The following is a 24502-nucleotide window of genomic DNA, read 5'->3' on the forward strand; positions in this document are numbered from 1 at the left end:
TTTAAAGTAATACATGGTTCCAAACTAGTGGAGTGAACTGAAGCTTTTAAGTCTTTTGGTTGTCTGTGCCAAGGGAGAAGCCGACACTAATAGACTCCTCTTTTTTGGTCGGTTTATTCTGGATAATGAGGAAGGGGAAGAAAGTGTTTTATTTTTGCTATTATGACCAACGATGGTCTCCACTAAGGCAGATTTAATCACCCCTTTAACAACTTATTTTTCCTTTCCACCAGGGTCAAATGACTGACACCATGGCAAATGGAACAATCTTCTTGTGAGTGCACCGGGGCCAGGCAGTAAATGCAGACAGAGTGCCCATCAGAACTGGGCAATTTACGGTTACCCTCCAAACATTTTTTTAAAACCAGAGGTACCTTTTCCTTTGTCAGCCATGCTTTTACCATGATAAACATGCACATACACACGAACACACTTTAAAGCTATTTCAACCAGAAGAAAGGGCTACCAAAAATGGTAAAAAAGAATACCTGAAGGTACAGAAAGCTAACAGCAATGGTAGGAAAGACTACAGAGAAATGCAGAAAGAAAAGCATATACTACCACTAATTCATTTTTTTTAACCAGGAGAAAAAAGGGAGAAACTAAAGACTACCAACGATGGTAGCACAGAGTACACAGAAGTGTATAAGAGAAGGTGGAGAGGAGAAAAACAGCAATCAAAAAGGGGTAGGCTACAGAAAAATACTATAACAATATTAAGAAAGAAGAAACGTACAATACAAAATACTAAAAAAAAATAATAAAATATATGAAAAAAATATAACACAACTTGAGAGCTAGCTTGTTACTCTTCTGTCACAGGAAAGTGTCAGACAAGAGACAAGGTAAATGGGAGAGAAGCATTCTCGGTAGAACTTGGCTCGAGAGTTTTTTTGTTTCTCGCTGGCTGTAGTAATGGCAGAGTCGAGTTCCAATGTTCAAAACCGAATCCATAGATCAAGGATAAATGAAGATTGACCGAGATCACTGTGTGTGATGTACCTTTAAGAAGCTTTCCAGTGAGTCAGTACATGCAAGCATGAGTGCCATTTTGAATGAGCAGCCAGTGTATGAGCATGCAAGTATGTAGTCAGTTTGTTTAATGTTCCCGCCATCCATCCTGATGTATTTGTTTACAATAAACTACTTAAATTAACTCAAGCCTCAACGTCTTCTTAGTGCACATAAGAAGAGCTAGTTACAGGTAGGATAGATGCTCTCAAGTTAACGAACCCACCCCCCCAAACCAGTAATTTGGGGGAAAGATAGTGGTTTACACTTAACAAAAGTAATTAGTCAGTGATTTTATATCAGGAATACATACTAGTCCATATTCTATTCTGTGAACTTCAAGTTATTAGAAAGACAGAGAAATGGGTTTCTGATTAAGTGGAATTCTCTCTGTTAAGGAATTAAGAGGTTGAGAGCTATGTCCGCACAAGTAGTCCAAAGTCACTTACAGGCTTGCAGACTAGGAAAAAAGTTATGTAGTCGCTATAATGTTCCATCTTTGTTGTCCATTTCCATTCTTCCTCAAGCTGTGGGCTCAGTTCTGATCCACGGAACTGACTCGGCCACTACTACAGCTTGTGGTACCAAAAACAAAACTCTTGAGCTTATCACTTATCCACAATGCACTTATCCCAGTTACCTCAGATCGAAATTGCCAATAGACCAAAGGAAAGATTAGTCAATGGAACCACAGTTATATACCAATGATGATAATACGCTAGTCATCCATTCCTCTAGTAATCCAAGGGTATGGGGGTTGGAGGGAGGGGAGCTGAAGAATGAAAATGAACAACACAGATTGTACATTATGATGAGTATATAACTTCTTTACCTAATGTCAATTTTCATTCTATCCTCAACCTGTGGGACATTGTCTCCAGCTACCTTACACCTTGTGTAGACATTGAGCACCATTGAACTCAATGATGCTCTTCCACTGGAGACCAGATCCACTTTGTAATGAGTAATGTAATTATGGGGAGTAGCCCAGATTGCTGCTAAACAAATATCATCCATGGTGGCTTTAGACTGTTAGACAGCTGAAGTCGCTACAGCTCTAGCTGGATGTGCTTTCAAAGGTTTCAATAAAGCAATCCCCAATTTGTTGTAGATGAAAGAAATGCACTCTATTAGCCATCTAGCAATGTCACTTTGCTGACAAGTTTTCCTAGGTTTGCATTTGAGTAAGAGATAAATAATTGGTCAGATTTTCTGTTACAGTTTTATCTTCATACAGCAAAAGGTAATTGACTATGAACATCTAATCACTGTAAGCAATATTCACCTTTATTAGCAAATTTGATGAAGGAAACTGGTAAGATATAGTTTGACTGATAGTGACTTCTGAAACCACCTTTGGTAGAAAAGAGGGGGTCATTTCTTAGCACAACCCTAAAAAAACTAACGAAAGCAAAACAAGTGAAACTCACAAGTAATGGCAAGCCCTTATGTACACCAAGTCAAGAACGGGTAATAAACCAAAAATTATTGTAGTTGAAACGTTGCTCTTCCAAAGTATGTTAAATAAAATCCACCAAGTAATGCAGGCTGAACCCTATCCTTGTGAAAAATCAAATATGGTGATATTACAAGACAAAGCCTGAATTTCTGAAATCCTTCTGGCAGACGTTATGGCTACTAAGAAAGTAGTTTTCTAGGACAGAAAAGTACAGTTTTGTACCTACCATAAATGTAGATGTTCTAAGATCCACATTGCTGCAGTCATAACCTGTGGGTAGTCCGCTGTCCTCGGTCGGCCCGAATACCAAAGTATTAGGCTGGAGTCGGTCAAGGGCGCTCAGATCTGACGTCAGTGCGTCCTGGTATTAAAGCGCATGACCGACGTCATATCCTCAGTCTTTTCTTGCCCCAGATGTCAGAAGGCCATAAAAAGAAAGGCCACAGCCTAAAATAGAAAAAACTTCCAAAACCCATGTACAAACAATATCTACAACCCAAACCAAACAACCACTCCAAACTACAGAGGGGAAGGAGGGAGGAATTGACTGCAGCAATGTGGATCTTCGAACATCTACATTTATGGTAGGTACAAAACTGTACTATGTTCTTCATCTCACATTGCTGCAGTCATAACCTGTGGGTAGAATCCCAAAGCAAAAGTAAAGGGAGGATGGCAAAATCATAAAGCATTGGGAGCTGCTAATAAGCCCTGCAAGACTGCAGTGGCAAATTCAGCCCTAGATTTGGAATAAAGAGGGAGATGGTAATGTTTAGAAAAAGTGTGCACTGAACTCCAAGTAGCTGCTTCCAAAATATCTTTGGTAGCTACCCCCCTCAAAAAAGCAGTAGAAGTGGCAGTAGCCCTAGTGGAATGAGGTCTGATTCCAGCCGGAATCTCCTTACCATGATGAGAATAACAAAAAGTAATACAATGACCAATCCACTTAGAAATAGTTTGTTTAGAAACAGGTTTCCCCTGAGAGCTCAAAGCAAAAGAAACAAATAACTGTTGAGACTGTCTGAAACTTTTAGTCCTGCTCAAATAATAACGCAACTGCCTGTGAATATCCAAAGTGTGCAAAATTTTCTCCCCTTTATTTTGGGGATCAGCATAAAAAGTAGGCAAATGAATAGATTGGTTCAAGGCCACATTCGAAACCACTTTAGGCATAAAAGTAGGGTTAGTACGCAGAGATACCCTATCCTTATGAAAAATCAGGAAGGGCTCAACTGCCATGAGAGCCTGTAATTCAGATACCCTTCTAGCAGACGTAATGGCCAACAAAAAAGCAGTCTTCCAAGACAAAAACTTTAACTCAGACATAGCTGCAGGTTCAAAAGGAGGTAAAGTAAGTTTTTCCAACACAAAATTGAGATCCCAGGAAGGAGTAGGAGCTCTACGGGGGTCTTATGTTCTTTGCCCTCTAAGGAATTGTTTAAACAAAGGATGAGAGAATAATGGTGGGTCACAGTCATAGTGAGCAGAAATGGCTGCAGCATGAACTTTTACAGAGGAGAAAGACAAACCTTTGTCTAATAATTCTGTAAGATATTGAAGAGAAACACTCAAATTAGGCCTGGAAACATCAAAGCTCTTTGCTGTGCTCCAGATAAAAAGTCTCCTCCATTTATCAGCATAAACTTTGCTTGTACTAGGCCTTCTGGCCTCCAAAATAACATTCAAAACTTGTTGAGGAAGCTTCGACCCTCCAGGTTCTAGAACAGAATATGCCAGGCTGTTAGATGCAGGGACTGAATCCTGACATTGAGGAAATGATTGCCCGCCTGAGTCAAAAGGTGTGGAATTGAAGGCAAAGGCCAAGGAGGCTCCCATACTAAACTCCTCAGCAGAGGGTACCAGTGCTGTCGAGGCCAATCTGGAGCTATTAGAATCATGGAGGGCTTGTCTTTTCTGACCTTCAAGAGCACCTTGGGAAGGAGAGGCAGAGGAGGAAAGGCATAGACGTGAAGATTGCTCCAACTGAATGATAGAGCATCCACTTTCCAAGCTGTGGGATGAAACATCTTTGTGCAAAACTTTGGCAACTGGAAATTTAGTGGAGAAGCAAACAGATCTATGTCTGGAGTCCCCCATATCACTGTCAACTGTCGAAATACATGAGGATCCAACTTCCACTCGTGGGGATCCACCATCTGTCTGCTCAAAACATCTGCTAAGGAGTTCTGTGCTCCTGGCAGAAACCTTACCTGAAGAGTGAGGTGCAAACTGAGAGCAGTCTCCCACAGAATCATAGCTTGTCTGCAAAGAGGGTACGAATGGGTTCCCCCTTGCTTGTTGATGTACCACATGACAGTTGTGTTGTCTGTTTGAATCAACACTTGTCCCGGTGAAGTAAATCCTTGAAAGCCATCAATGCAAATTGGACTGCTAACATCTCCTTCAAGTTGATATGTAAATGTTGAAGTCTGGCAGGCCACGTGTCTTGAACCCACTTTCCATTGAGGTGTGCTCCCAAGCCTTGTCCGAGGCATCTGTCGTTAAGATCTGACTCGCCTCTGGTCGGGTCACAGAGAGTCTCTTGTTTAGGTGACATTCCTGAGCCCACCACAAAAATTCCTTTTGAATGCAAGGTATTATTTGAATGACAGTGTCCAGATCGTGGCAGTGTTGTGTCCATACATTTTGAGATACCATTGTAGCTTCCTCATATGCAGTTTGGCATTGGGAAGCACCAGAATACAAGATGCCATGAACCCCAAGGCTTGAAGGACTGTCCTTGCAGTCAGCCTGGACTGTAGAGACAATTGCTGGAAGTAAAGTGTAAGGTTCCTTTGCTTGTCCGGGGTCAAAAAAGCCATCTGGGAAGCTGTATTCAGTCTCACACCCAGAAAGCACATTTCCTGAGAGGGTACTAGACTGGACTTTGTTTCGTTCACAGAATACCCTAGGCACCTTAACACTGCCATAACATACTGTAGATGGTGAAGAAGCTTGTTTTCGTTCTGAGCAAGAATCAGGCAGTCGTCCAAATAAGGATAAATTTGTATTCCTCTTAACCTTAAGAAGGCTATCACCGGAGCCAGAACCTTTGTGAACACCCTGGGCGCCGTAGATAAGCCAAAGGGCAATGCAGAGAACTGATAATGTAAAGTCCCAGCCCGAAAACGCAGGAATCTCCTGCAACTGGGTCTGATAGGAACATGAAGATAAGCCTCTGAGATCCAGAGTTACCATCCAGTGATCTTTGCCCAACAGAGGCAGAAGTTGTTGCAACCTCAACATTTTGAATTTCGGAATGTCCAGGTATGTGTTGAGGGTAGATAAATCCAAAATTGGTCTCCAAGTGTTTCCCTTCTTTGGTACAAGAAACAGGCGAGAATAAAATCCTAGGCCCACTTCTGACATAGGGACCTGCTGTATAGCCCCCATTTGAAGAAGTAAAGAAATCTGTTTGTGAGCCTCTACTCTTTGCTGAGGAGGAACATCTGGCATGCCTTTGAAAGGAGGCAATGTGTGGAAATAAAACTTGTAGCCTCGGTTTATAATGTCCAATACCCATTTGTCCTGGGTGACTAAAAGCTAGTTTTGCTTGAAAAGTGCTAACTTTCCTCCCAAAGGAGCTGCCAGACAGGAGGGATCTGGCAGCTGAAGATGCAGGTCATTGGGCCTGTTTACGAAAGGACTGGCCCCTGCCCTCACTTGTAGATTGTGCAGGGGAAACTCCACGTTCTAGGCCTGAAAGAACCCTGAGCTCTGCCCCTACCACGTCTAGATCTGCCCCTAGGACTGTAAATCAGAAGAAGGGTAAGCCCATCCCTTAGTAGGCCAATTTCTGCTAAACTTAGGGGGCTGCACCTGCAAAAAATCTTTAACAGTCTGCATAGACTTAGCCTTGTCTTCCATTTTCTTTAAGACAGACTCCACAGGAGGACCAAACAAAACTTCAGACTGTAAAGGAGCATCCAAAATTCTAGCTTTAACATGCTCTGACAAATTCTGATCCTTAAACCAGGCGTGCCTGCGAATAACTGATCCAGTGGCAGCCACCCTGGAAGAAGCCTGTAAAGCATCAAAACCACACTGCAAAGAATGCTTACCCACCTGATCAGAGGCATGAACCAACTCCTGTAATTCCTTACACTCTATGCCCTCTGCCAAAGCATCTACCTTAGATTTTAATTGAGTAAGGAGAAAATTCTGGTACTTTAACATATGAAACTGGCAATTCAAAGCCCTCATTGCTAGAGTGGAAGAGGTGTACACTTTTTTACCCCACCTATCCAAAGCTCTAGAATCTTTATCCATAGGAACTGGATTCTTTACAACAGAAGCCCTGACACCCTTAGGTCCCTGACTAATAGTTTCTGGGTCAGCCCTTGGGCTCTTATACAGATAATTATGAGCCTCAGGCACGCTAATACCTATCTGGTTTAACTGGCGCAGGAGGCAAAGAGTCTGGATTAAGGGAAGCCTCAGAGAAAACATCCTGAACAACATCCAAAACAGGGGGTATAGCTAAGGGCCGATGTTGTGGTAAAAACAAAAATTCCCTAAGCCTCTTTCGGGAATCCGAGAAATCCTAACCTTCCCATTTAAAATGCTCCCTCATAGAATGCAAGGTTTCTGAGAAGGAAAAATCCTCTGGAGGAGAAGCAGAGGGACTGGAATCCTCTGCGTCCGAATCTGAATAAGGAGGAAAATCCTGAGTGTCTTCAGCCGAAGACTCTGAGTAATCTGAAGCCTGTTCCAAACTTTCCACCTCTGGCTCCACCCTAGGCCTCTTATCTGGAGGGGGCATAGAACCCCTGATTAAGGAAATTAAATCTTCTGCCATTTTAAGCATGTGTTTTTTAGGCACAGAGCCTGAAGAACTAGGACTGACACCTGAGGAAGGCAAACCAGGCCTGCCCTTAGAAGGTACCTTAGAGACTGAAGGAGAAGGCCTAACCACCTTAGGCAAAGAAGGAAGTACAGCAACCTGAGAGGCCCCCTCAGCCTGACTCCTGAGAGGCCACATCTTGCAAAATTAACGTCTCCCCCTGAGACTCAGCTGAAACCTCGGCTGGATCTACAGATTCCAGCGTAGTTTCTAAAGAACTGCCGTCCGGAATGGACGACTCATCCTGCTTGGACCTTAACGATTTTTCCTTGCGCTTCTTAGCAGAAGCGGGCGTCGGAGGATCCGACGGCATATTGTAATTACACCGCTTACCAAAAACAAGCCTAGCGCAATCTAACCTACGTTTAATGGTGCGCTTATTAAACCTAGCACAAAAGCGACACCCGACTACGTCGTGCTCGGGCCCCAAACAAGGAATACAGAGAGAGAGTGGTAATCCCTATGCGGTATCTGTTTCCCACAAGAAATACAATTATTCACTTTTTCTGACATCCGGAATTAACTGAGGCTAGAAAAAACAAAAATATTCCCCAACGGGGTACTTAGCCCAACTTGGTTTCGGTCTGAAACTCGAAATACGAAAATTTCAGAACGCCAAACGGCACTTGCAAACGCTGCTTCTGCTTCGGACCATGCGGCAAAAAAGACTGAGGATATGACGTCGGTCATGCGCTTTAATACCAGGACGCACTGACGTCAGATCTGAGCGCCCTTGACCGATGCCAGCCTAATACTTTGGTATTCGGGCCGACCGAGGACAGCGGACTACCCACAGGTTATGACTGCAGCAATGTGAGATGAAGAACATCACAAGATTACAGTCTGCTGCCGGTTCAAAAGGAGGTTATATGATTGCTTGCAACACCAAGTTCAGGTCCCAAGGAAGGGTTGGATTTTTGTAAGGAGGCTTTAACACAAGAATATCTCTCAAAAAAGCTTTACAAAGTTTATGAGAAGCAAGTGATGAGTCTTCAAATCCAATATGAAAATTGGATACAGCTGGTAATTGAACTTTAATAGTAGAAAACAAAGCCCCTCCACTGAATAGTGAGGCTAAAAAATTCAAGAATGTTATGAATAGGTGCTGAAAAAGGGTCAACATTATTTTGATATGCCCAAAAGACAAACCTTTTCCATATACTGCTGTAAAGTTTACGCGTAGAAGGTTTGAGAGAGGCCAAAATTATGTGTTGGACAGATTAAGTGAGCAAAGATTGTCTGGCTATTAAATGAAATGGAGATACCAAGCTGTCAGCTTGGGAGGTTCAAGATGTCTGGGTGGATCATGCCTGTCAGATGGGACAGAAGATTAGGAAAGTACAGTTGTGTACACCTACCATAAATGTAGATGTTAGAGTGTCTTCACTGTTGCAGTCATGACTGTAGGGTTCTCCCCTGCCGGCAGGCAGCCCTCGGTCGGCCAGAATCCCAAAGTCTGGGTTCAGTGTCGGCTGTTCAACCATGCTCCCTGACGTCAGAGCACCAGCAGTACAAAGCTGACAGCCGACGCAATCTTCTCCAGTTTTTCTTGCCCCAGATGTCAGAAGTCCCAAAATGAAAAAGGTCCCATAACCTTTGCAAATACACCTCAGAAGAATGGTGAAAAAAGGAAATACGCAAAAGTAAAAATAAGAGGGGACAGGAGGGAGGGAAACCCAGACTGCAACAGTGAAGACACTCGAACATCTACATTTATGGTAGGTGTACACAACTGTACTATGTTCATCATGTTTCACTGTTGCAGTCATGACTGTAGGGTAGAATCCCAAAGCTGAAATAAAGGGAGGTGGTCATAAAGAAGAAGGGGCGGCTAAAAGGCCCTGCAAGACTGCAGAGGCAAAGCCTGCCCTAGACTTAGAGAGGTAGATTGTAGTGCTTAGAAAAAGTATGCACTGAACTCTAATTGCAGCTTCTAAAATGTCTTTGGTAGGAACTGCCCTGAAGAAGGCCGCAGAAGTGGCAGCAGCTCTGGTGGAATGAGTCCGTATACTCCCTGGGATTTCCTTTCCATGGTGTGAATAACAAAATCTGATTCCACGAGCAATCCATTTAGAAATGGTCTGTTTTGAAATGGCTTTACCTTGGGAACTTGAAGCATAAGAAACAATTGTTCTGATTTTCTGATGTCCTTGGTTCTGTTCAGGTAAAAACGTAGTTGTCTGTGTACATCCAAGGAATGTAAGATCCTTTCCCCTTTATTTTGAGGAGTGGGGAAAAAAGTTGGCAAGTGGATAGTTTGATTTAAAACCACTTTGGAAACCACCTTAGGCATGAAGGTAGGATTAGTCCTCAAAGATACCCTTTCTTGATGAAAAATAATATAAGGTTCCACAGCCATAAGAGCTTGTAACTCTGAAACTCTCCTGGCAGAGGTTAGGGCTAACAGGACAGCTGTCTTCCAAGATAAAAACTTGATGTCAGAAGGGGAAGCAGGCTCAAAATGAGGCAAGGTTAGTTTTTCCAAAACATAGTTGAGATCCCAAGCAGGAATGGGAGATCTAGGAGGTCTTAAGTTCTTAGCTCCTCTGAGAAACTGTCTCATTAGCTGGTGGGAAAAGATTGGAGGGTCTGTATTACAATGAGCAGAAATAGCAGAGGCATGTATCTTAATGGAAGAGAGAGAGAGAGACCCTTATGTAAGAGATCTGTCAAGTAAAGTAAAATTAAAGTAATGTTAGGAAGAAGAGGATCAGAATCCAGAGCCTGCATCCAGGAACAAAATCTTTTCCATTTTCCTGCATAAGATTTTCTAGTGCTAGGACGTCTGGCTTCTAAAATGACATCCATAACTTGCTTGGGTAGTAAAGCAGAAATCAAAGGTCCTGGATTAAACCAGGCTGAGAGTTCTGACATGAGTGTGTAGAACCTGACCCTGATGTTGGGACAGAAGGTTCGGAGACGGAGGTAAAACCCAAGGGGGCTCCAGGCATAGGTTTTTTAGAGCTGGATACCAAAACTGCCGAGGCCAATTTGGAGCCAGCAAGATTATCATCTTGGGCTTGTCCTGTTTTATCTTCAATAAAACCCGTGGAAGAAGAGGAAGAGGCGGAAAGGCATATCCCGAGAGGTTCCTCCAACTGAATGACAGGGCATCCACTTTCCAAGCTTCTCTATGTAAAGTCCTGGTGCAAAAAATCTGTAGTTGATGATTGAGATGGGATGCAAAGAGGTCTATGCGAGGACATCCCCAGACTGCTGTTATCATCCTGAAAATTTTGGTGTCCAGCATCCACTCATGTGGATCCGAAAGGTTTCTGCTCAGACTGTCTTCCAGGAAGTTTTGTTTCCCTGGTAGAAACTGAGCTTGAAGATCCAGATTGCAAGCTAGAGCTATGTTCCATAGATCCATGGCTAGTCTGCAAAGGGGGTAGGAATGAGATTCCCCTTGCTTGTTTATGTACCACATAACTGTGGTGGTGTCTGTCCGTATTAGCAGTTGTCCTGGTTGTAAAAGATTCCTGAAGGCCAATAGAGCTTTCTGAACGGCTAGCATTTCCTTTAAGTTGATATGCAGGTTCGCCCGATCCTTTGTCCAAAGGCCCTGCAGACAGACAATTGCCCTGAAAATGGGCTCCCCAAGCATAATCCGAGGCGTCCGTGGTTAGAATCTGAATGGCAGGAGGCAGACGGAAGGGTTTCCCTTTGTTTTGAGCACATGTCCTGGACCACCAAAGAAATTCCTTTTGAAGGCAAGGAAGGACGGAGATCAGTATGTCTAAACTGTGGTAATGCTGAGACCATACACTTTTTAGGTACCACTGTATTTTCCTCATGTGTAGTCTTGCATATGGTATGAGAAGGATGCAGGAGGCCATGTAACCCAAAGCCTGCAGGAATTTCCTTGCAGATAGTTGAGTTAAAGTTGCCAAGGTTCTGAAAGTTGAAGCCAGCTGTAATTGTTTTTCGGATGTCAGAAATGCCATCTGGGTTGTGGTGTTTAGAAGAGCACCCAGAAAAGTTATCTGTTGTGATGGTGTCAGATTTGACTTTATGTTTACAGAGAATCCCAGGAACTTGAGAAGGTTCTGTACAAATTCTAGATGTTGGAGTAAGGCATCCTTACTGTCTGCCTGAATTAGACAATCGTCCAGATAAGGGTAAATTTGAATTCCCTTGAGTCTGCAGTAAGCTACTACTGGAGCCAGGCATTTGGTTAAGACCCTGGGTGCAGTAGGCAATCCAAAGAGCAGCGCAGAGAATTGAAAGTGCCTCGATCCGGCCTTGAACTTGAGGTATTTTCTGCAATCCTACCTGATGGGAATGTGTAAATATGCCTCCTTTAAATCCAAAAGTTACCATCCATGCATCTTTGGACACCATTGGAAGTAGCTGCTGAAGAGTAAGCATATTGAATTTTGGAATCTCTAAAAAGGTGTTTCAAGACCGACAGATCCAGAATGGGTCTCCATGAGTTTTGCTTCCTTGGGACTAGAAAGAGCCTTGAGTAAAAACCTTTTCCCATCTCTGAAAGTGGAACCAGTTCTATGGCATTCATAGCCAAAAGAGCTTCCACCTGGTTTAAGGCCTCCATCCACTGATGTTTTGGAAGGTCTGGCCATCCGCTTAGCCTTGGCAAGGTATGAAAATGGAATTTGTAACATCTTAAAATCACATCCAAAACCCACTTGTCTTGGGTTATTTGAGTCCAATTTTGATAGAAAAGAGAGAGTTTTCCTCCGAGGGGGGCTTCCAGGCAAGAAGTTCCTGTAGCCCAACAGAGGGAGTCATTGAGTTTGTTTCCTTTGAGTTTGTGACCTGTCCTCTCCTCCCCTAGGGGTGGAAGCAGTCCACTGTCTTGGTCTATAAGAAGCTTGTGTTTGAGGCCTTCCTCTGGAGCATCTATATCTACCCTCTGAGGCCTGTCTGAAGTGGGAAAGGACCAATTTTTTGAAGGCCAATTCCTGCTAAATCTTGGTGGCTGTACTTGCAAGAAATCTTTAACTGTTTGCATGGATTTCGCCTTATCCTCCATCTTTTTAATCACCTTGTTCAGGCAAATTTTGTTCCTTTAGCCATGCATGCCTTCTAATAACAGTGCCAGAGGCCGCAGCCCTACAAGAAGCCTCCAAGGCATCAAATCCACAGTGTAAACCATGCTTCCCAACTTGTTCAGTGGCATGCAGTAAGTCATGTAATTCCTTATCATCTGCACAGGCAGAAATGTTAGTAAGCTTTTGTTTTAAAACAGACAAGAGAAATTGCTGGTATTTAAACATATGAAACTGACAGTTTAAAGCCCTAATGGACAAAGTAGCAGAAGTGTACACCTTTTTGCCCCATCTTTCTAAGGATCAAGAATCCTTTTCAGTAGGAATGGGATTTTTGGAAGAAGCAGCCTTAACTCCCTTAGGACCCTGAGAAATGGTTTCAGGGTCAGCAGAAGGGTTCTTATATAAAAACTGATGGGAATCAGGAACCCTGCAATATCTATCAGGCTTAACAGGAGCAGGAGGAAAAGAGTCAGGGGGGTTAAATTAGCCTCCGAAAAGGCATAATCCACAATATCCAAAACAGGAGGAATAGCCAGGGGTCTATGTTGGGGAAGAAGAAGAAAATCCCTCAGTCTTTTCTTAGATTCCAAATACTCCTGTCCTTCCCAGTAGAAATGTTCCCTCAATTCATGCAAAGTTTCCCTAAAAGAGAAATCCTCAGGGGGAGAAGCTGAAGGAATGGATTCTTCAGCATCAGAATCCTCATAAGGAGGGAAAGAATATTCCTGATCAGAAGAAGAAACTGAGGAAACAGAAGCCTGATCAGAGGAATCATAGTAAACATCCTGTCTTGGCCTTTTATCTGGAGGGGGATGTGAACCCCTAATCAAAGTAAGTAAATCCTCCGCCATCTTGAGTAACTGTTTCTGTGACTTGGGAGCCGGTTCAGAGGAGGCCTGAGTTGTAGTCTTTGCCTTTGGCTTTGCCTTTATTAGAAGCTGAGTAGGCCTGAAAACCCCTTCGGAAGCCGGTACCTGCGCAGCGGCTCCGGACCCATCTGAAGGAGCACTGTCCGAAGGTCCTGCAACAGAAATATTTAAAGGCCTGGTTGACTCCTCATGAGAGTCCGTTTCGGCCGTCGGTTCTGAAATGGCCGACGACAGGGGCTGCAAAAGTGCCTCACTGACGACGGCCGAATCTGAAGCTGGCTCCGCTTGTGACCTATCATCAGATTTGGACCTCGGAGGCCTGTCTTTATCCTTGTGACGTTTGTGAACTCCGGTAGCCGGAACCGTATCCGACGACATTTTGTAGTTAAAGCGCCTACCGAAGTAATGAAAAGCAAAATCGTACCCTCGCTTAATTGTACGTTGATTGAATCTGGCACAAAACCGACAACTAGATACGTCGTGGTCAGGGCCTAAGCCAGGAATACAGTAAGAATGAAAATCCTTATGAGGTATTTGCTTCCCACATGAAGTACAATTATTAACTTTTTCTGACATCAAAGTGGAGCAAGAAAAAAGTTTCCCCAACGGGGTACTTAGCTTTGAGTGGAGAAGAAAATCTTCGGACTGAAGTATATGAGAAAAAATCATCAGGAGTCAGCCAACCGGCACTTGCGAACTGCTGTCACCGCGCGGCAAGAAAGACTGGAGAAGATGGCGTCGGCTGTCAGCTTTGTACTCCTGGCGCTCTGACGTCAGGGAGCATGGTTGAACAGCCGACACTGGACCCAGACTTTGGGATTCTGGCCAACCGAGGGCTGCCTGCCGGCAGGGGAGAACCCTACAGTCATGACTGCAACAGTAAAACACGATGAACATCTGCTTCCAGAATCCGAAGTTGGTGAATTAGAAGGGGAATCAAATCTGTCAAGGCCAATACGGTACAATGAGGATTACCCTACTCTTCAACTGGATTGCTTTCTGCAGAAACTTTGGAATTAGAGGAAACAGAGGAAAGGCATAAAGAAGACAGGAGGGCCAACTGTGGACAACGGCACCCCTCCGATTCCACCTGAAGGGGGATTAGGGCAAAGTAGTTGCTGCTCTTGCTGTTTAGGGGAGAGGCAAAAAGACTGCAGCAAGCCTGGTCCCATTGACAGAATATTCTCTCCGTCACTTTTAGATTGAGGGACCACTTGTGGGGCAGGGGTATGCACCTGCTCAGTTTGTCTGCTATCACAGTGGACTTCCCCTGAATGTGCGTTGCTATGAGAAAGCAGTTGGATGATACTGCCCACTGCCACACACAGAGTTTCTTGACTCAAGGGATAGGACATGGTACATCAACAAGCAAGGAGGAACCAAACTACTGACAATGTTGTCCATTTGAATCGCAAATGGCCCTGAAGGGAGAGCATTCAGGAAGGCCTGCAATGCTAAAAGCACTGCTCACATCTCTAAGACATTGATACGCAAGTTGGCCTCTATGGGGAGCCAAGTGCTTTGGACAGTGTTCTCCAGTTAATGCCAGCCCCACAACTGGAAGTGTCCATTGTCATTGTGGCCTTTGGTTGAGAGGGGATGAAAGTATGGCCTTTTCGAATTTGATCCGACTGAATCCACCATTTGAGATCTCTCTTAAAAATGTCAGTGACTGCAATCTAAGTTGACATTGGTTGGCATAGCTGACTATTGTGTTGCAAGCAGCCACTGTAAAATTCTCATGTGAAATCTGGCTAAGGGAATTAGAGTTACAGCTGTTGCCATCGACCCCAAGGCCTGTAGTATTAGGCATGCAGATACTTTCTTGCTGTTGATTATCTTCATGACTTGTGATCTGATTTTCTGTAAGGTCAGTGGGGGAAGAGAGACTACTGTCTGTGTTCAGGATAGCTCATATGAGCTCTAAAGCCCAAGTTGGTTCAAGGTGAGATTCTTTGTAGTTTATGGTTATCCCCACATAGGAACCTGCTCTCGTCTGTAACAACTTATGCCTGGTCAGAGAGGTAATGAGCCAGTCTAAGTACAGAAACACCCAGAATCCCAGCAGTCATAAGTGAGCTGCTACTACCACCATGCACTTGGTGTACACCCTGGGGGCTGTGGTGAGATCAAAAGGCAGAACTCTGAACTGATAGTGACTGACTCCCAGCTGGAAATGGAGAAACCTTCTGGATTGCCTGTTCATCTTTATAGGATAGTGTGCATGCTGAAGGTCAACTGAGCACATCCAGTCGTCCTGTTACAAAAATGGAAGAATGGACTGAACCGTGACCATCTGGAGCTCTCTTTGTCGAAGACTTGTTCAAAACACAGATCCAAAATTGGTCTCCAGCCCCCTTGTCTTTTGTGACACTAAAAAGAATCTTGAGTAAGTTCCAGATTTTCTCTGGTCTGGCAGGACTTCTCAGATGACTCTTTCTAGCAGTTCTTGAATTTGTAGTACTGCTTGTTCCCTCTAGTCAGGTGGGACATCGGGGATTCTTTTGCAAATGGAAGTGGAAAGGAAAATGGTATATTACCACCACTGGAAATGATCTTCTGCACCCAGGTATCTGATGTTATTTCTAGCCAGGCTCTCTCATGCAGAAATAGTCGACCACTGACTACCTCCAGAGGAAGACAACTGGGCTTTCTTTCAGGAGTGCTGAAAGGGTTTACCAAAGAAAATCTCTGTACCCTTGGTTTTGCAGGCCTCTGCCATGATGGTGGTGTCTTCCACTGAAGTCCCCCCACCCTGCCCCTGGCGGAACCACCTCCACACGTGTCATGAAAGCACCCGTGGGATTTTTTAAACCACTTCTTTCCACTGCTCTGCTGATTCCTTGAAAAAACAGGTTCATTGAAGAGTGGAAAAACATATGCCCACAGTAGCCAGGGTCTTTTCATTTCACACTTGGAAAAAGTTTCTTTTCTTTAGGGCCAAACAAGAACATGCCATGAAAGGGAGCATTGACGAACAAAGTCTTGAAGGGCTCCGCAAAATCACATAAGCACATCCAGGTGTGCCTCCTGATGGCAACACTTGAACCCGCTGCTCTGATCATCCCTTCAGCTGCATGAGAAATGAGTCTCGTGGACAAGTTGGATATGGACTGTAGCCAAATGAGAGGCAACAGATTCCTGAACCTCTTTAGATACAGATCCTGAAAGGGCATCTGAAACCTCCTTAAATCAGATCCCTCGTCAGTCTGGTGAAGTGTGCCAAGAAATTCAAAGTCTTGGAAGCATAAACCTGTTTCCCAAACCTATCCAATGCACGAGACTCCATGTTGGGTGGATGGATAGAGGAACTTTCCTCACATAGTTCCTTTTCTGCTGCTGCTATGACCATGGCATCAACAGGCAAACTTTTTGAAAATAATTTTTTATCCTCCAGGGCAGTGAATTTTGTCAGCTCTCTGGGGATGGGTCCAATGGTGTCAGGGGACTTCCATGCCCATGGAAAGAACAACTGAATGAGCTCTTTGGTGGGCGGAGATACCCAGGAGGTAAATGGATGGTTACCAAAAGCCTGCAGGTACACAGACTCCTCAGATAAAGGATTGCTGGACTTCCAATCACCTTTCTGTCTTAAGATTTGTAGGATGTCTCCAAAGGAGACATCAACGGGGGTGATCTTGGGGATCCTTCACCCTCATCGAAGTCCATATCTTCTGTGATAGATTCCACCAAGGAATTCAAGTGCTTCCTCTTGTACTTCTTCTTAGGGACCTCCTCAGTGAGATGATCTGGGGAAGTATCAGAAGAGCGTATTCCCTTCTGGGACTCGAGGCTTTTGTACTTGCTGTCCTTGAGGAGGCAATGGTTGGGACTCAATGTATGCGTGACCAGGGATATGCATCCTGAGTAGGAAGGGGACAACTGACTGATGACTGCAGTCATAGTTCTCTCCATAGCCTCGAAAGCGGATCCACCCAGAAAAGGGAGGGACTCCAGATATGAAAGGGTGAGTCTGGGAACCAAGGTCACCTCCCGCTTCAAAGATCCCTCTTGAAGCAGATGCCGCAGCCAAGCTGATCCATGCTGAAGCTCTGAGGTGTAGAGAAGGCTCCAAAAATATAGGAGTTGACTCTAGGCCCTTGGAACCAACAGGACAGATACAGCCCCGAGAGGTCTCCAATTCTGACTGAACCAAGGAGCTCACAGCAATAAATGGTTCCGAAGATAAAGATATCTTCGGTTCTGACGCAGACGGCACCGGGTAGCTCAGAACACTATGCAATCAAGTGACATTAAAGGAGGAAGTAAAGGGGAAGTAGCTGAAATATGGAATCCTTGACCCATCCAGGAAGGAACTGAAGTGGATCTTGTCATACCTTATGCCCAAAGGGATTTTTCTCTATAATCTCTTCACATTGATTTCAGTTAGACGTTTAGAAGAATGGCTGACATTACAGAAGGTGATTTAGGTCTCTCCAAGAATGGTGATGGAAGTCTCTCTGGAAAAGGTTCAATGGAGGATGAATAACTTGCTCTTGGAAGAAGAATTTTCGTTGAATCTTGTAATCATGGTGTCTGATCAGAGGATCTTAGCAGCCAAACATGTCTTGTGTGTCTTCAGAGCCAAAAGGGTTGGTTCTGAAGAACAACTAGATTCTGTTCCCTGGTCCGATAGATCAGTCGGACCTGAGGTTTCTGATTTTTTTTTTTTTTTTTTTTTTTTTTAAGTCAGTTCTGATGGAGAGAATGGAACCGAAGATTTAGACTTCTTAACTGCTGGAACCAAAGTAAACATCAGAACAGAAGCGCCTTCCTGGCCTTGTCTGAAAGCCAGGAGGAGGAAGAGGCAGAAGGGCTAGGAAAATCAGATTTGCCCTTTAATTTCTCAGAAGTTCCAGATAAAGCTTCACCAAAAGAAGATGGAATTAAGCCTTTCAAAATCAATTTTCTTCTCTCAACAAGAGCTCTGTTACTAAAGGAATATTCCTCCTGAAGATGGAGGGGTCCCAAACAGTACAAAGAGTGTGCGAGTCAGAATGAGGTATTTTATGACCATACTTCTCAAACCGTTTAAACCCAACCGGGCCTCTCTCTTTCTCTGCCATTTTCACACACACACACACACACTGGCTCGTGAGTGCTTGTAACAGAAAAGGAAGTGTTTAAGAATAGGTGTTAAAAAAAAAAAAAAAAAAAAGTTTTAAAGAGATGAAAAGGAAACTGGAAAGGGGTTAACAATGATAATTACAGGCTACACCAACGTGTTGAAGAGAGAGACCACTACCAATAGTATTCAAAAAGTACTTAATGTATGAGAACTATAAAGAGAATTCTTAAATCAGAAAAGGGATAGGGACTTTGTTCAAAACAAGGTAGTTTCAGATGGGACAAAGATTTTTACAGGTTTTCTTAAAGTTTTAAGAGAAATGTCAAATTAACTTATCTTGCTCGACAGCACAGGTAACCACATCCAACTCGCAAAGTGGTAAATAAGATCAGAGGTAACTGAGATAGGTGCGCTGTGGGTAAAGGATAAGCCCAAGAGGTTTTTTTGGTTACCACAAGCTATGGTATCTGCAGAGTTGATTCAGAGAATCGGAACCACACCCACAGGTTGAGGATAGAATGAAAATTGATAAACTTTTAGTTATGTACTTACCATAACTTCGGATGTATGGGATCCATCTCGCCTACATTCATAACTGATGGGTTCAGAGCCGATCCGTCGGCTCCGACTCGGCCACTATATACTAGAACGAAGTCTCTCATTGGCTGGGCTTCCCCTTATCCCAGAATGCACCACGCCTGCTTCCCCAGATCTTGTTTGTTCGCTTTCATACATTCATACAGGTACAGAAAACACATACCAATAACTGTAACCAACTAGAGCCCTTCCAGAGGAGAGCTCAGGAAAAGCAATATTTCCTCCAAATCCAAAAAGTAGGGGGAAGGAGGATGGGTATGTATGAATGTAGGCGAGATGGATCCCATACATCCGAAGTTATGGTAAGTACATAACTAAAAGATGTAATGGGATCCTATCTCGCCTACATTCATAACTGATGGGACAGCGTCCCTAGCACCTAAATCCCGGGTGGCTCATTGGAACACACTCCTGAGAACTGCGGAACCAAATGAAGCTCTGCCTCGGGAAGCCACATCAACCTTGTAATGAGAAATGAAGGTGTGCGGAGAAGACCAAGTAGCAGCCGCACAAATATCATCTATTGAAACTTTGGAGTGAAAAGCTACAGAGGTGGCCATAGCCCTGGTAGAATGAGCTTTAAGTGGGAAAGGTAACTCTCTGCCTGACTGGGAATAAATGAAAGAGATGCAATCCTTAATCCATTTGGCTATGGTGGTTTTGGCAACTGGTAGACCTAACCTATTCTCCGCAAAGGACACAAAAGTACAGTTTTGTACCTACCATAAATGTAGATGTCCGAACTGGATAGCATCTGCAGTCATAACAAGTGGGTTGTCCTGTCGTCAGGCAGCCCTTCAGTCGGCCGGATTCCAAAGTCCGGGTCCGGCTTCGGCTGATGTCGCACTCCACCCGACGTCATCTCTGTTGGTCTTCGGGTATAAAGGCATCAGCCGATGCCATTTTCCTCAGTGTTTCTTGCCCCAGATGCCAGTAGCCCTCTTGCAGGCTAAAATTTGGATAGATGCCAATGTTTCCAAATAGATAGAGGTAAACACAACAATAAGCATGTATGTACATATACACAAACAAATACACCATAAAAGACTCCCCCCCAACAGCTAGCTATTAGAAGGGTAAACACCCTAGGAGTACCACAGAGGGGAAGGAGGGAGGGTAATCCTGACTGCAGATGCTATCCAGTTCGGACATCTACATTTATGGTAGGTACAAAACTGTACTATGTCCTTCATGGATGCATCTGCAGTCATAACAAGTGGGTAGAATACCATAGCCAACTAGGGAGGAGGATAAAAGTAGATTATGGTGTGTTTAGGATCCCTTGCAGTACAGCAGTGGCAAACCCTGCTCGGGATCTGGAATATAGAGGCAAATTATAATGTTTGGCAAATGTATGCACGGAGGTCCAAGTAGCCGCCTCAATAATGTCTTTGGTTGCCACTCCTCGTAAGAAGGCTGTGGTAGTGGCTGTTGCCCTTGTAGAATGAGGTCTTATGTTCTGTGGAATTGGTTTTCCATGGAAGGAGTAACAGAATCGTATGCAATTTCCTATCCATTTGGAGATTGTCTGTTTGGAAATAGCTTTTCCTTCCCTTCCTGTTGCATAGGCTACAAAAAGTTGGTCAGTCTTTCTGCTATTTTTTGTTCTGTCCAAGTAGTAGCGTAGCTGTCTATGTACATCCAAGGTATGCAGTATTCTTTCCCCTCTGTTTTGTGGGTTGGCAAAGAAGGTAGGTAGGTGGATTGCCTGGTTTAAAGACACTCTGGATACCACCTTAGGCATAAATGTAGGATTAGTCCTCATGGACACTCTATCTTGGTGGAAGATTAGGAAGGGTTGCACTGCCATTAAGGCCTGTAGTTCTGAAACCCTCCTTGCTGAAGTAATTGCCAGTAGGAAAGCAGTTTTCCATGACAGGTGTTGTAGGTCTGCTGTTGCTGCTGGTTCAAAGGGTGCTAGTGTCAACTTTTCTAGCACAAAGTTTAAATCCCAAGCTGGTAATGGTGGTTTCCTTGGAGGTTTTACATTCTTGATTCCTCTGAGGAATTGCCTGAGCAAAGGGTGCGAAAAACAGGTGTATCAAAGCTGTATTCTGCTGAAATAGCTGATGCATGTATCTTGATGGAGGAGTAGGACAGGCCTGAATGAAGAAGTTCGGCCAGATACTCCAGAATGTTAGGTATATCTATGTTTGACACATCTTTTCCTCTTTCCGTACTCCAGATGACAAACCTTTTCCATTTTCCAGCATAGTTCCTTCTTGTTGAAGGTCTGCGTGCTTCAAGAATAATGTCTTTAACTCTTTGGGAAAGTTCTGGAATAGCTGCTGTTATGTGATGTTCCATGCAGTCAGTTGCAAGGTTTTTAGGTTTGGATGTATGATGCTGTAGTTGTTCTGTGTTAACATCAAAGGCATCAGGGGAATTGTCCACATATTGTTCCGAGACATGCTCCTCAGTAGTGGGTACCAGTGTTGTCTTGGCCAGTTTGGAGCTATCAGGATAATCCTTGGACGTTCTTCCTTGATTTTCAGTAGTACCTTGTGTATCAAAGGAAGAGGCGGGAATGCATATGCCGTTAGGCCTTTCCAGTTGAAAGAGAGCGAATCCACTTTCCATGCTAATGGGTGGAATGTCCTTGTGCAGAATTTTTTGAGCTGGTGATTGAGAGGTGATGCGAATAGGTCTATCTGTGGCATTCCCCATTTCTTTGAGATGGTCTTGAAGATGTCCGGGTGGAGCTTCCATTCGTGGGCATCCAAAGTGGTTCTGCTTAATATGTCCGCTAGTGTATTGTCTTTCCCTGGTACAAATATTGCCTGTAACTGGATGTTGTAGCTGAGTGCCAGGGTCCACAGCTCCAAGGTCATTCTGCATAGGGGGTATGAATGAGTGCCTCCCTGTTTGTTGATGTACCACATGACTGTGGTGTTGTCTGTCCTTATCATCAACTGGCCCTCTTTGAGAAATGGTTTGAACTTTTGGATTGCCAGTTTTACTGCCAGCATTTCCTTTAGGTTGATGTGCAGTTGAAGTTGATCCTGTGTCCACAATCCTTGCACGCATTTGTCCAGCATGTGGGCCCCCATCCTAGGTCTGAAGCGCCTGTTGTAATGGTCTGGCTTGCTTGACATCTGCGAAAGGGTAGGCCTGGGTTTGACTGGCATGCCTGAGCCCACCATAGGAACTCCTGTTTTAAGCATGGAATTAGTGGGATTTCTGTTTCTAGACTGTGTCTGTGTTGGGACCATAAATTCTTTAGGTACCACTGTAGTTTTCTCATATGTAATCTGGCAAATGGAACCAAGATTATGCATGATGCCATGAAGCCCAAGGCCTGCAGTACTTTTCTTGCTGTTAACTTGTTCAGTTTTGTTAGTGCCAAGAAGTATAGAGGGAGTTTTTTGTTTTTCTGTAGTCAGGAATGCCATTTGTTTTACTGTGTCCAATTCCGCGCCCAAGAATGTCCTTGTTTGGGATGGTATCAGCCTTGACTTTTGTAAATTGACTGTGTATCCCAGTGCTTGTAGCAAGTAAATGACCCTTTGTAAATCTGTTGTCAGCTTGCTTTTGTTGTCCCCTTGTAGCAGGCAGTCGTCCAGGTATGGGTAAATTTGAATTCCCTGAAGTCTGTAATGGCGATTACTGATGCCAGGCATTTTGTGAATACTCTGGGCAGTAGATAAGCCAAAAGGCAATGCTGAGAATTGATAGTGCTCTGATCCTGCAAGAAATCTGAGGTATCTTCTGCAGATTGGTCGAATGGGGACGTGCAGGTATGCCTCCTTGAGATCTAGAGTTACCAGCCAAGACTCCTTGCCCAGCATGGGAAGAAGTTGCTGTAGGGTCAGCATTTTGAATTTTGGGACAATGATGTATGTATTTAAGGTGGACAGGTCGAGAATTGGTCTCCAACTTTTTTCCTTTCTTGGAACTAGGAATAGTCTGGAGTAGAACCCTTTCCTTGCTCTGCTGTTGGCACTCTTTCCACAGCTCTCATGTTTGCTAACTCCATTATCTGGCGAGAGCCTCTGTTTTTGATTTGGAGGTAGATTTGGCATTCCTCTTTGACTGGAAAAGTGTGGAAGTGAAACCGTAACCTTGATCTATGGTTTGTAAAATCCACTTGTCCTTTGTTATGTAGTGCCAGTTCTTTGAAAATAAGGTTAACTTTCCGCCTAGAGGAGCTGCTATTTGTTCCCTGGTAGGCGGATTTAGGTTAAGTCACTGTGGTTGTGTTGATGTAGTGGCAGTGGCTGTGTCTGTGCCTCTGTTGTTACCTTGCCACTGTCTTCCTCTGTAGGCACCTCCTCTGGATTGGTTTCTGCCTCTGGAACCTCTATTCCTGCCCCTTTGAAATTTTGTGGAGTCAAGAAAGGACCAATTTTTGGCAGGCCAGTTCCTGCTAAACCTTGGGGTTGAACCTGCAAGAAATCTTTAACAGTTTGAACAGATTTTGCCTTTTCTTCCATTTTCTTCATAACCTGCTGGGCAGATGTACCAAACAAACTTGTCTTGTCCATAGGAGCATCTAGCAACTTAGCTTTAACATGATCCGTAAAGCTTGTTCCTTTAGCCATGCATGCCTTCTTATCACTGTGCCTGTCATGGCTGATCTAAATGAAGCCTCCAGTGCATCATAGCCACATTTTAAGGAATGGTTGCTAACCTGTTGTATGTTATTTACCATCTCTAATACATATTTCTTATCAAGAGATTCATCAGTGGTTAGTTTTTTAGTTAACTGATCCAGCATAAACTCTTGGTATTGTATCATGTGAAACTGACAGTTTAAAGCTCTAGCTGAGAGAGTAGCTGAAGTGTAGACCTTTTTACCCCATCTGTCTAATGACCTTGCTTCCCTTTCAGAAGGAATAGGGTTTTAGCTATGGTCGCTACTGCCTTGGGGCCCTGGGATATAGTTTCTGGGTCTGCAAGTGGAGCCTTGTAAAGGTGGTGATGAGTATCTGGCACCCTGTAAAATCTGTCTGGTTTGGCAGGGGCTGGGGGTAAAGAATCTGGAGTGGAGCAAACATCATTGAAAGCATCATCCACCACAGAGAGAACAGGGGGTATAGCTAAGGGCCTGTGCTGTGGGAGGTGCAGAAAAGTCCTAAGTCTTTTTTCTGGTGTCTGAAAAATCCTGTTGCTGCCATTGGAACTGCTCTCGCATGGCATGTAAGGTTTCCCCAAAGGAGAATTCTTCTGGTGGGGAAGCAGCTGGGATGGATTCTTCAGCATCAGAATCTTCAAAATTGGAGAAGGGAGCCTCTGGCTGGTCAGTTATGTCTGATTCATCAGCAGAATCATCAGAGGACACTGGCTCGGGGGGCTCTGCCCTAGGTCTCTTCTCTGGGGGCTGAGAGGCCCTGTCTGGGTGAGATTGAGATCCTCTAATTAAAGAAATTAAATCTTCTGCCAAAGTAAGCATTTGAGAACTAGAAGAGGGCCTGGATGTGGGTGGTTTAACAGGCACTGTTTTAGTAGTCTTGGCTGCTTTAGCCCTGGCGAAGGCCTTAATGGACATGGCTGCTGGAGGCCTAGCAGCACCACGTGCTGGGGTAGAAACATCCAAGGGATGGTGTCTGATAAGTCAACCACCGTAGTGGGTAAAATTTGTGAAGTCGCTTCAAGAGTTGTAGCAGGGCCTCAGTTGTAGGAATAGGTTCAGCTGTACTTTGT

General features: G+C 44.1%; 1 protein-coding gene across 2 annotated transcripts in view; it reads right to left on the reverse strand.

Annotated features, from left to right (window-relative positions):
* Positions 1 to 24502, reverse strand: part of AGO2 (argonaute RISC catalytic component 2) — a 2267075-nt gene that overhangs the window by 1966502 nt on the left and 276071 nt on the right. The gene's annotated exons all lie outside the window — the stretch shown is intronic.

The sequence above is a fragment of the Protopterus annectens genome, chromosome 3.part1 (assembly GCF_019279795.1).
Source record: "Protopterus annectens isolate FY-2018-M chromosome 3.part1, PAN1.0, whole genome shotgun sequence".
Classification (NCBI taxonomy): Eukaryota; Metazoa; Chordata; order Ceratodontiformes; family Protopteridae; genus Protopterus; species Protopterus annectens.